Source organism: Penaeus monodon, unplaced genomic scaffold (genome assembly GCF_015228065.2).
Source record: "Penaeus monodon isolate SGIC_2016 unplaced genomic scaffold, NSTDA_Pmon_1 PmonScaffold_13027, whole genome shotgun sequence".
Lineage (NCBI taxonomy): Eukaryota > Metazoa > Arthropoda > Malacostraca > Decapoda > Penaeidae > Penaeus > Penaeus monodon.
The window spans coordinates 970-10,173 of NW_023641964.1; the positions used below are offsets into that span (position 1 = coordinate 970).

At 33.9% G+C, this 9,204-nt stretch overlaps 1 pseudogene; it reads right to left on the bottom strand.

The window, feature by feature from the left end:
• Nucleotides 1-2,973: 2,973 nt before the first annotated feature.
• LOC119569164 lies at nucleotides 2,974-9,134 on the bottom strand (annotated as a pseudogene).
• Between the last annotated feature and the right edge of the window lie 70 nt (nucleotides 9,135-9,204).

Below are 9,204 nucleotides of genomic sequence, written 5' to 3' on the forward strand. Positions count from 1 at the left end.
CCATGCAATCTTTGAATATAAGTAACAGCTCAAAAGTAAAGAGAAAGTCTCCAGCCTCCAGAAAGAAGATGCCTATTGTTAAAAGACACAATGCAGTTTTAGCTACAATAATGAGCAAGTGGCAGATGGTGTAAATCATTACAAAATTCAAAATATAACATATGTCTATAAAACTGATGTTTCACAAATATATCTATTTATGTACAGACTATAAGAAGTGGGCTGAAGAACAAGACCTCTTCACAGATCAACCACCCAAACACACGCGCTATACCCTTTTTACAACCAAATAATTATCCATATGTTATTACTTAACACACAGGTGCCGTAGGTAAGTATTCCATGTCAGCGTGCTTCAGTGTGATGTGTGCAAGTGTCATATGATATAATAACATAGAATATTACTTAGGAAATAAGAACTATAGCACAAACTAGACTAGGACTTGAAAAAATCTAAAAATAGTTCTCCTTGCAAAGCATTTGCAACAATTCATTTGAATGATGTTCCCCTTTATTGCAAGTTATATTTTCAGTCAGGTATTTTCTTAACTAAAGGATCACTACTGTATCCAATGTCAGTAGTAAACATATTAAGTAATAGTTTCAATATCACTAATGTGCAATCAATATAATATGATCTTTTTGAAAATAAATTCATTCTTATTTTCACCCCAAGATATCTATTAAAAAATGAAAGACGGCAGTAGTAATAACTATTGGATATTAAAGTCAGTAACTACAATAAAACAGAAAAAGGCCATTTTCTCATGTACTAATACGGAACAAAACTTCAAAATCAAATGAAATGTAAAATTAATCTATTCCAGGACATGAATGGGTAGAAACAACTGCATGAAAAAAATGACATGAATGAAATCTGGACTCAGAAAATTTTCAAGCAAAGCATTTGCACATTTTATCTCTTCTAGCTTGCTTTCATTCCACAGGTTATCAGCACTAGGAAAATGGTACCAATAATGACTAATCATCTCTGATCTTGTAGTATTCTATACAATCATATAAATAGTAGCTGCTACATCCAGAAATGATAAAACATCTTGAAATGACAAATTCATAAAGGACACTGTACTTTGGTAATACCAAATGTAATATTTCCAGCTGCTACTATGAAAATGAGCCTGTAGTTAAGCTCATCTTTTTATACATTATTCAGTCTCACATACCAGAATGGATTTATCATCAGGATGCAACATTCTCCATACAGCAGAAATATTACAAGTTGGCTTTATAGCAGCGAGGCTATTATGACTTCAACAAAAGAGCTATAAAAGGACAATGAATTAAGGCACTCACTCTTGTTTAAACAAGCCTGTTATCAGACTTGGCATTCACTTTCACAATCCTTGCAAAAAAGAAAATACTGGCAGTTGCCTTGGAACATGGTATAATGACAGAATATTGAAAACTCTACTCTTAATCTAATAAAAGTATGTACATATATTAAAAACAATGTTTGGAATCACCAGAAATGTTTGGATTCCGAATTCACTGGCAGCAGGACAAGCTACAAAGAGCATAACAAAATATAGGTTCTTGTATTGCTCACCTCAAAACCTTGCATTCACAATATGTTCTCCTGATTTTTATGAACCATTATTTAAGATTTGTTTACATATGTCTAGAATCTTTTTTCATATAACAATCAAGTCCCCATGCAAGAGACCACAAAAAATTATCACACATGTCTTTGGTTTAATGCCCTATCTTCCATAATCCAAGCTGAGGATGCAAATTGTTTGCTCTAAATGCCTAGAGTACAAGTAACATTACTTCATATGATATCATGGAATTTAGTGCTTCAGTGTTAGTGGACAAAATCAATTACCAACAATTCATACAGGGTATGAAGCAAGAATCTCTACAGGAACTTATGTACGTTACTTACAGTGAAATAAAAGCTTATTGCTACTCAGTTTATAGAATTTCTAAGACATCATGTATTCAGTGTCATCCTAAACCCAAATTCTTACATCAAATAGGCAATAATATTGTAACGTGTTTCAAAATCTGGAGCACCAGTTCAGGTAGCTATAAAGGCCTAACTCAAAAAAAAAAAAAAAAAAAAAAAAACTTGTGTCACCATTGGCACTTTGTAGTGCATAGTAATTATTTATATCTAATATGTGTGTCCATATATATATACAGTACAAGTACATTTTATGGTCCTTGTCCCTGAATTGTGTGTTGTTTCTCATGACAACATACTATAAAGGTACTGTATACTATTAAGATGTTTGGCACTAAATGTCTAAATGTATTTATCATCCTTCCTTAGTGCCAGCAGTGGCAGAAGTGTTTCCCAAGAAAATGCCAAAACCCCAATATGAATTATGATATCAATGGCATTAATTTCTTTATGAGTTACTCTTCCTCAGATTGTGTTACTATGCTCTAGCCTCAGCCCATTCTTTACCAAGCCTCCACCCAAATTATAAGCAGTAGCTTGTCCCATTTTGGTAATATGAGAGTTAGCTAATTTACTAAATAATTTATCATCCATTGTAATAACCTTTTGGAATACTCTCATGATGAATTGCACCAAAAAGGATTTACACAGCCCTATTTGGAAGTATGATGTTTTTCTATTGAAACCCTATCACCTCTACCAAACATGTACAATCCTGAGCATTAAATACACCATTAATATGCTAGAAGTCTTAAAAGAATGTAAGCAATTTCATTTTTTTTATTTCTGTCTCTTAGGTGTTCTTTGCAAATATACTCATCATCTGACTTTAAAGATTTTATGACCACTTACATATCATAATGTTAAACTATTAAATATTACTGGCTTTCTAATGAACTTAAAACAGCAACTCATCCTAATCCAATATCCTGAATTGATTTCCATACAGTGAGCAAGTCATGCTAAACAAACATTAAAATACATTATTAATGTATCACAAGCTTATACATCATTAAATTTCTGTAATGCTTCCCGTAGCCGATCAGTTACCTGTAAAGAACAGAAAAATTGAAATGTCTTTTTTCTATTATTATTATTATTATTATTATTAGTAGTAGTAGTAGTAGTAGTAGTACTAATAGTACTAGTAGTAGTAGTACTACTACTAGTAGTAGTAGTAGTAGTAGTAGTAGTAGTAGTAGTAGTACTACTACTACTACTACTACTAGTACTAGTACTACTACTACTAGTTGTAGTACTACTACTAGTAGTAGTAGTACTAGTTCTACTACTACTACTACTACTACTACTGCAGGTGCAACATATAATTTACATGCCCTTCCTCACTTATCCTTTATAATGAAAATGTTTCATAGCAAAAAGTTTATTCTGGTACAAGCTATCAATATTAGCATGTAATGTAATGTATTATAATATAATAATAATAATAATAATAATAATAATAATAATAATAATATATTAACAGATAAAGTGCATTATATCCTTCCTTTGCAATCACAAGTTATTCATATTATCTTAGAAACAATCCAAAGACCCACCTTTTGATAAAGTTGATTTGTTCAGTTAGGAAGGAAGTCATAGCCTTCTTGAAGTCCCTGTGCGTTCATCATGGAAATGTGCTACTTCTGCATGAAGGGCATATGCAACTGTGTCAGAGCGCTTAATCATGGGAGGAACTTGGTCATAGTCCAATCTTCCTTCACTAGCCTCCTTCTCCACTTGTCTCCTCTTTGCTATTGCCCCCTGATGAGAAATATGTAAAGTTTTTACAGGGCAATAATTAGTCCAATGTTTTTTTGTGCAAAATATATCTTTCAAGATCTTTTTCATTCATTCCTTCTGAGAAACTTTACTTGCCCAAAACAAAGGCAAACAAAAGTTTTAAGCAGACTATTACTAGAAGGGAGGGACACTTGTCAAAAGTAAGTTCAGGGTAGTTTCATACTTCTACATGCCCATTAAATCTTATATTCCAACTCCATTCATGCAAAACTACAAACCACTGGTCTTCTACCGCAGCCATTACCTATCAATAGTACGGGTTCCAAATATTTATGTGCTTGTTTACATGCATGTACACCTGTGAAGAGTATGCATACATATGTGTGTGTATAAATAGGTGTGTATATACAAACATGAATGTTTGACTGTATGTTTATGTAAGTATGAAGCAAATGTGTTGTGAAACTGTTTTATGCAATTTGTTATGATTTCAATGAAGAAATGTCATACTGACTTTTTATATCTAAAAAATAGTAAAAATACCAAATTTGAAAAAAATAGTTGTGCTATATATTTTCCTTGTCACAAATTCACACCATCCACATCCAATGGGTTAAGCAATTTATACTTCTTCTCAAATATTTTCATGTCTGTTTCCCTAATATATAAATATGTATACTTTTGTTTTCCATCTTACCATCTTTGTGTCATACTTTAAAATCAAGCTATGATCACAGTTATGAGAAGTACTAGAATTTCTAATTTCACAGGCAGCAATTTTTTTCTCACTGAGAAAACATAATATTATGACATGCGTCACCCTCAACATATTTTAGAAAAATAAGGTATGAATATTCATCCTACAGATTAAAAATTAACCACTTGGATCTGGGTGACGTGATCAAATCATGGAAAAAATCTGGTTTGAGGGGCAGATGACATGAACATGCCATCACAAGAAAATCTGGCTGTAGGCCAGGTGACAAGAACCTGCCAATGAGAACGTTTCAGTTGAAGGCCGGAGTGATGAAAAAGATTTTCCATGAGTGCACAAAGCTCTTGGGAGGTTTACTTTACTCATTTGGTGATTTTGCATTATTCCCATCGATGTACAAGTGAGCAGTGACTGGAAGAGTGCCGCATCCATAGAGGACGCCATTTCCATGCTCAGCGTCATATTCCTGGTGCCATGACCAGTGATGCAGGTTATATTACAGAAAATTTAATATTACTTCAAAAAGTTAATAAAGACACAAATAAGAAAATGTTACAAAGTTTAATTTTTCTTGCACTGAGTTGCAAGAGATGATATGGAGTCTGTGCAAAGAAAAAAATCTATTACCATCTGGATAGTGTCAATCAAATGGCACACATTGGAAAATGGACAAAAAGCTAAAAATTCTTATGTGTAAAAGAGTAAATAACTTAGCAATAGGAGGTATAGTCTTGTCACCACACGAATGCATCTGTGTACACCCAGCTTACAAGCAGCCACCCAGCTTCGCAGCTGCTCATGTAAACCTAATCCCCAGATTTTTGGTGATGTGATTGCCGTAACGCAAACAGGTCCAATGGGTTAATAAGGTCTATTTAGATAATTACTTCTAAGAGACTACAAACCTTGGTAACCGAGATGACACTTGGAAATCCATCTATCAGACCCTTGTACTCAAACAGAAGATTACACAGAGGATCCCAGTCATGCTTTGGTTCCTCTTCAAATACAGTGCCTATATCTGCATAAGCCTCACTGACATGATGGATGGCTTCAGTCAGTCCTGGTGCACCTGTAAAGACAAGTAAATGTACATTTTCTTCATAATGACTTTCCTAATATGTCTATAAATCAGTGTAATACTTGTGATCATATATTTCTATTACGAATATGGTAACCATGTGCAACATTATGTCACTTATATCTCACCAAAACCAAAATTTATCTAGACACCGACTCATTTGACTATTTTAACCCATTGCCGACGGGTGGCATGTACGTACATGCCATGGCATGGCGGGACCATCTGCCGGGGGCACGTACGCACATGCCATAGAGTATGTATGGACATGCCATGAGTTTTTTTTTGTTACAATCACGGCAAAAGATTATTTTTTTGCCAATGAAAGTGTGATTAAGTTGGTTTTAACACTTTCTCCATTCTTCCATGCAACAAAAAAAAAAAAAAAAATGCAACAAACCGACGATTTCAACTCCATGATGCCGCACACTGCTTATTTTATTTGGACTATAGACCGAATAATGATCACTATGGAGTCTATATAGTTGATCATTATTAGGTCTATAGTCCGAATAAAATAAGCAGTGTGCGGCATCATGGAGTTTGAAATCGTCGGTTTGTTGCATTTTTTTTTTTTGTTGCATGGTAAGAATGAGAAAGTGTTAAAACCAACTTAATCACACTTTCACTGGCAGAAAAATCATCTTTTGTCGTGATTGTAAAAAAAAAAAAAAAAAAAAAAAAAAAAAAAAAAAAAAAAAAAAAAAAAAAAAAACTCATGGCATGTCCATACATACTCTATGGCATGTGCGTATGTGCCCCCAGCAGATGATCCCGCCATGCCATTCATAGAGGCCGGGCCTCTATGAATGCTACCGTCAGATATGGGTTAAATGAAATCTAAAAATTTCTCATAAATTTCTGGAAAATGGTGAAACGACTTGTGATCCATAATTCACTTCAAAATAAAATTATACTGATGTATTACAGAACCCAAAGGTTTTAATATAGCAAATCACTTCTGCAATAATTTAGACAAAGGAAGAACAAAAATGTAAGGAAACACTTGTTTAGTCAGACTGAAACTTAAGGCCTATATTAGTGAAAAAAAGTCTTATTTCAACCCAATTTTGATTCTTAATGTGCTGTCTGTAAATCAAATAAGTCTATCATATTGCCCATCTCATAACTGTTACTGAAATAAAAATGCAGCAAATATACATACAGAAATCAGATAACCTCAAGTCAATCAAAACTAGAACACAAAAAGTTCTTACAGTTGGATGGGTCTGTATCAAATGCTCGACTAAGCTTGGAGAATGCATGTGAAACCTTGTTATATTCTCTCTTATAAGCTGTCTGATGCTTTTTGGCTTGGTCCAAGCAAGTGTTCTGTAATAACTTCACAGCCTCATCCATGTTGGAGAAGAAGCGCGTGTACCCTTCTAATTTGGCTTCCCTGTGGAGACAGAGACATGACTTTCTTTTAAGACATGTATCATATCAAAAATTCAAATCAACTATCTAATAAATATATATATATCTCAATGTCTATGGATAAACCAGGAAGTTCGGTTGTTGGTAAAGCACACCACACAGCACTAGCTTGGAAGAAATGGTAGTGGTAACGTGAGTCACTCAGCATACTTACGTCTGGATCATATCCAAAGGTTGATCTGATCGCTCAATGGCCAGTAGAAGTTTGCTCAACTAATTTGTCATTTTCAGCTTTTCGCTTGCCAGTTTTCCATAATTTCTCATCATTTGGACATGTAACAAAATGGTGAATACTTCACACTGGCTACTACTGGGTGACGACAAATTCGATCTATCCAAGACTGCAACATTGTCATTCTGTATTCAATCAGATCTTCCTCAAATCGACCTGCAATCAAGAGAAAAACAGAACACCAAATCAGCTATTTATCTCTAACCTCTTATAGCCTACAGCCATCATGAAAAATCAACTCATCATGACAGGTAAGGCTATACGTGTCATGAATCGATAAATTGCGTCGTGAAGAGCACGAAGTGCACCAACAGAAGGGTCAAAGAAGCACCACTGAAAAGCTAGGACCACTGAAAGAACCAAACAGGTATTAATGGAAGGGCTGAAAAGTTGCACTGTAGAGCTGTGATTAGGTTGTCAAGCAATCTTCATCCTGCCCAGCAAAAATGTCTTAAAACTAGATAAAATAAATTCATAAATACAACTCAATAACCAGACAAACGAAACAAACTGCAAAAATGAGGCAAGTAACATTTCATTATACAATCATGTGTTCTTTATGATAATTATATCTTATTTTCTTTCCAAATTACCTAAAAGAATTAGACACAAACCTGCACAACAGAAAAGGGATTCAAACTCTTATACTAATGTTATCCAAATTTAGAAAATGAGAATTAACATCTTCACAGGACAAGAGGTGTATCTGAAAGTTATACATGTATTTCTAGGAAGATATAACTGAAACTGATCAAATACATCACTTACACTGAGAAAATATCTATTCTTTTTCAACATCAATTTGTCCCAATAAACCCTGCTTAACCCAGATTTGTCCTTACCTGATATCTGTTTTTCTGGAAGTGGAGGTATTGGTATGAGAGGGAACTTCTCACTCAGCCGTGCTTGTATCCAGTCAAAATGTTTGTACCTCCTTGAAACTGATGTTGAAGAAAACTGGAAAATAAATAAATGTATAAATATAGAACATTAATAAATTTGTACTTACTGCTACCATAATCTGTGGCAATATTTCACAAGATGGGGGAAAACAAAAAAACTTTCAGCAAGCAATCAAATATACTGAAAAATAAATATTACATGAATCAATTTTACCAAAGGATAGTCAGAATACCTAAGAACATTCCTTGTAATAAGAATTCCTTATATATCTCAGATGACTGTTCACCAGAAAGAAATATCCTTGCAAGTCTGTCTCAACACGAAGTTGATTTAATTTACTTTGAGCCAGATTTGGTGACCTTTGAGCCAATGTCTTTATGAATCTGCTTTATTAACAACATGTATGTCTTGTGACATTGTTTTATCAGCAAGAACATAATGAAACATGCAAGGTGAATGACTTCAATATATTTTGTTATTGCTCGCTGCTTGACTAGCAATATACTTAAAAACTATTTTACAAACTTCCTCATCTCTGGCTCCCATAATTATAAGTGTACTCCCTTTCTTAGGGGAATATTTAATCTCTTTTGCTTTTATGGATGGGAATACTACTGCAAGAAACATTTTAGTTAAAATGTAACTACTCATGGGAAGAATTGCATTGTAAACAAATACATTAACAAATGTAATCTATAAACAAAATAATGGGAAAGGTAGAACACCTTGTTAAATTATAATATCTAACATATGGCCAAAGCAACACAATGTTTATGATTGAGAAATAATGTCAAGACCAAAATTTTACTATACAAGTTGCTTGAGGCATAATGTGGTCTAAAAATAATTCATGTATCATTGGAGAAAAAAGGGAAATATATACTCACTGATGGCATAACTGTGTAGGCAATGAAACTTTTCATTCCATGGAATTTGGATTCTTTTTTGGGTGAAGAAATAGCACATGTAAATTCATGGGGATTTGGTCTCCACCGTGGCCCGTTTGCTGTCTCGTCTACAATACCTTTTCCTTCTCATCCACTGATGCCTTTCCAGCCCCTAAAATAAGGAGCTTAATATCAACATCTATCTTCATCTGCTGTATTCTTGTATAGATTCTTAGGCTATCAGTAGAACTCTCTATTTCGGTATTTCATTTTTTTACT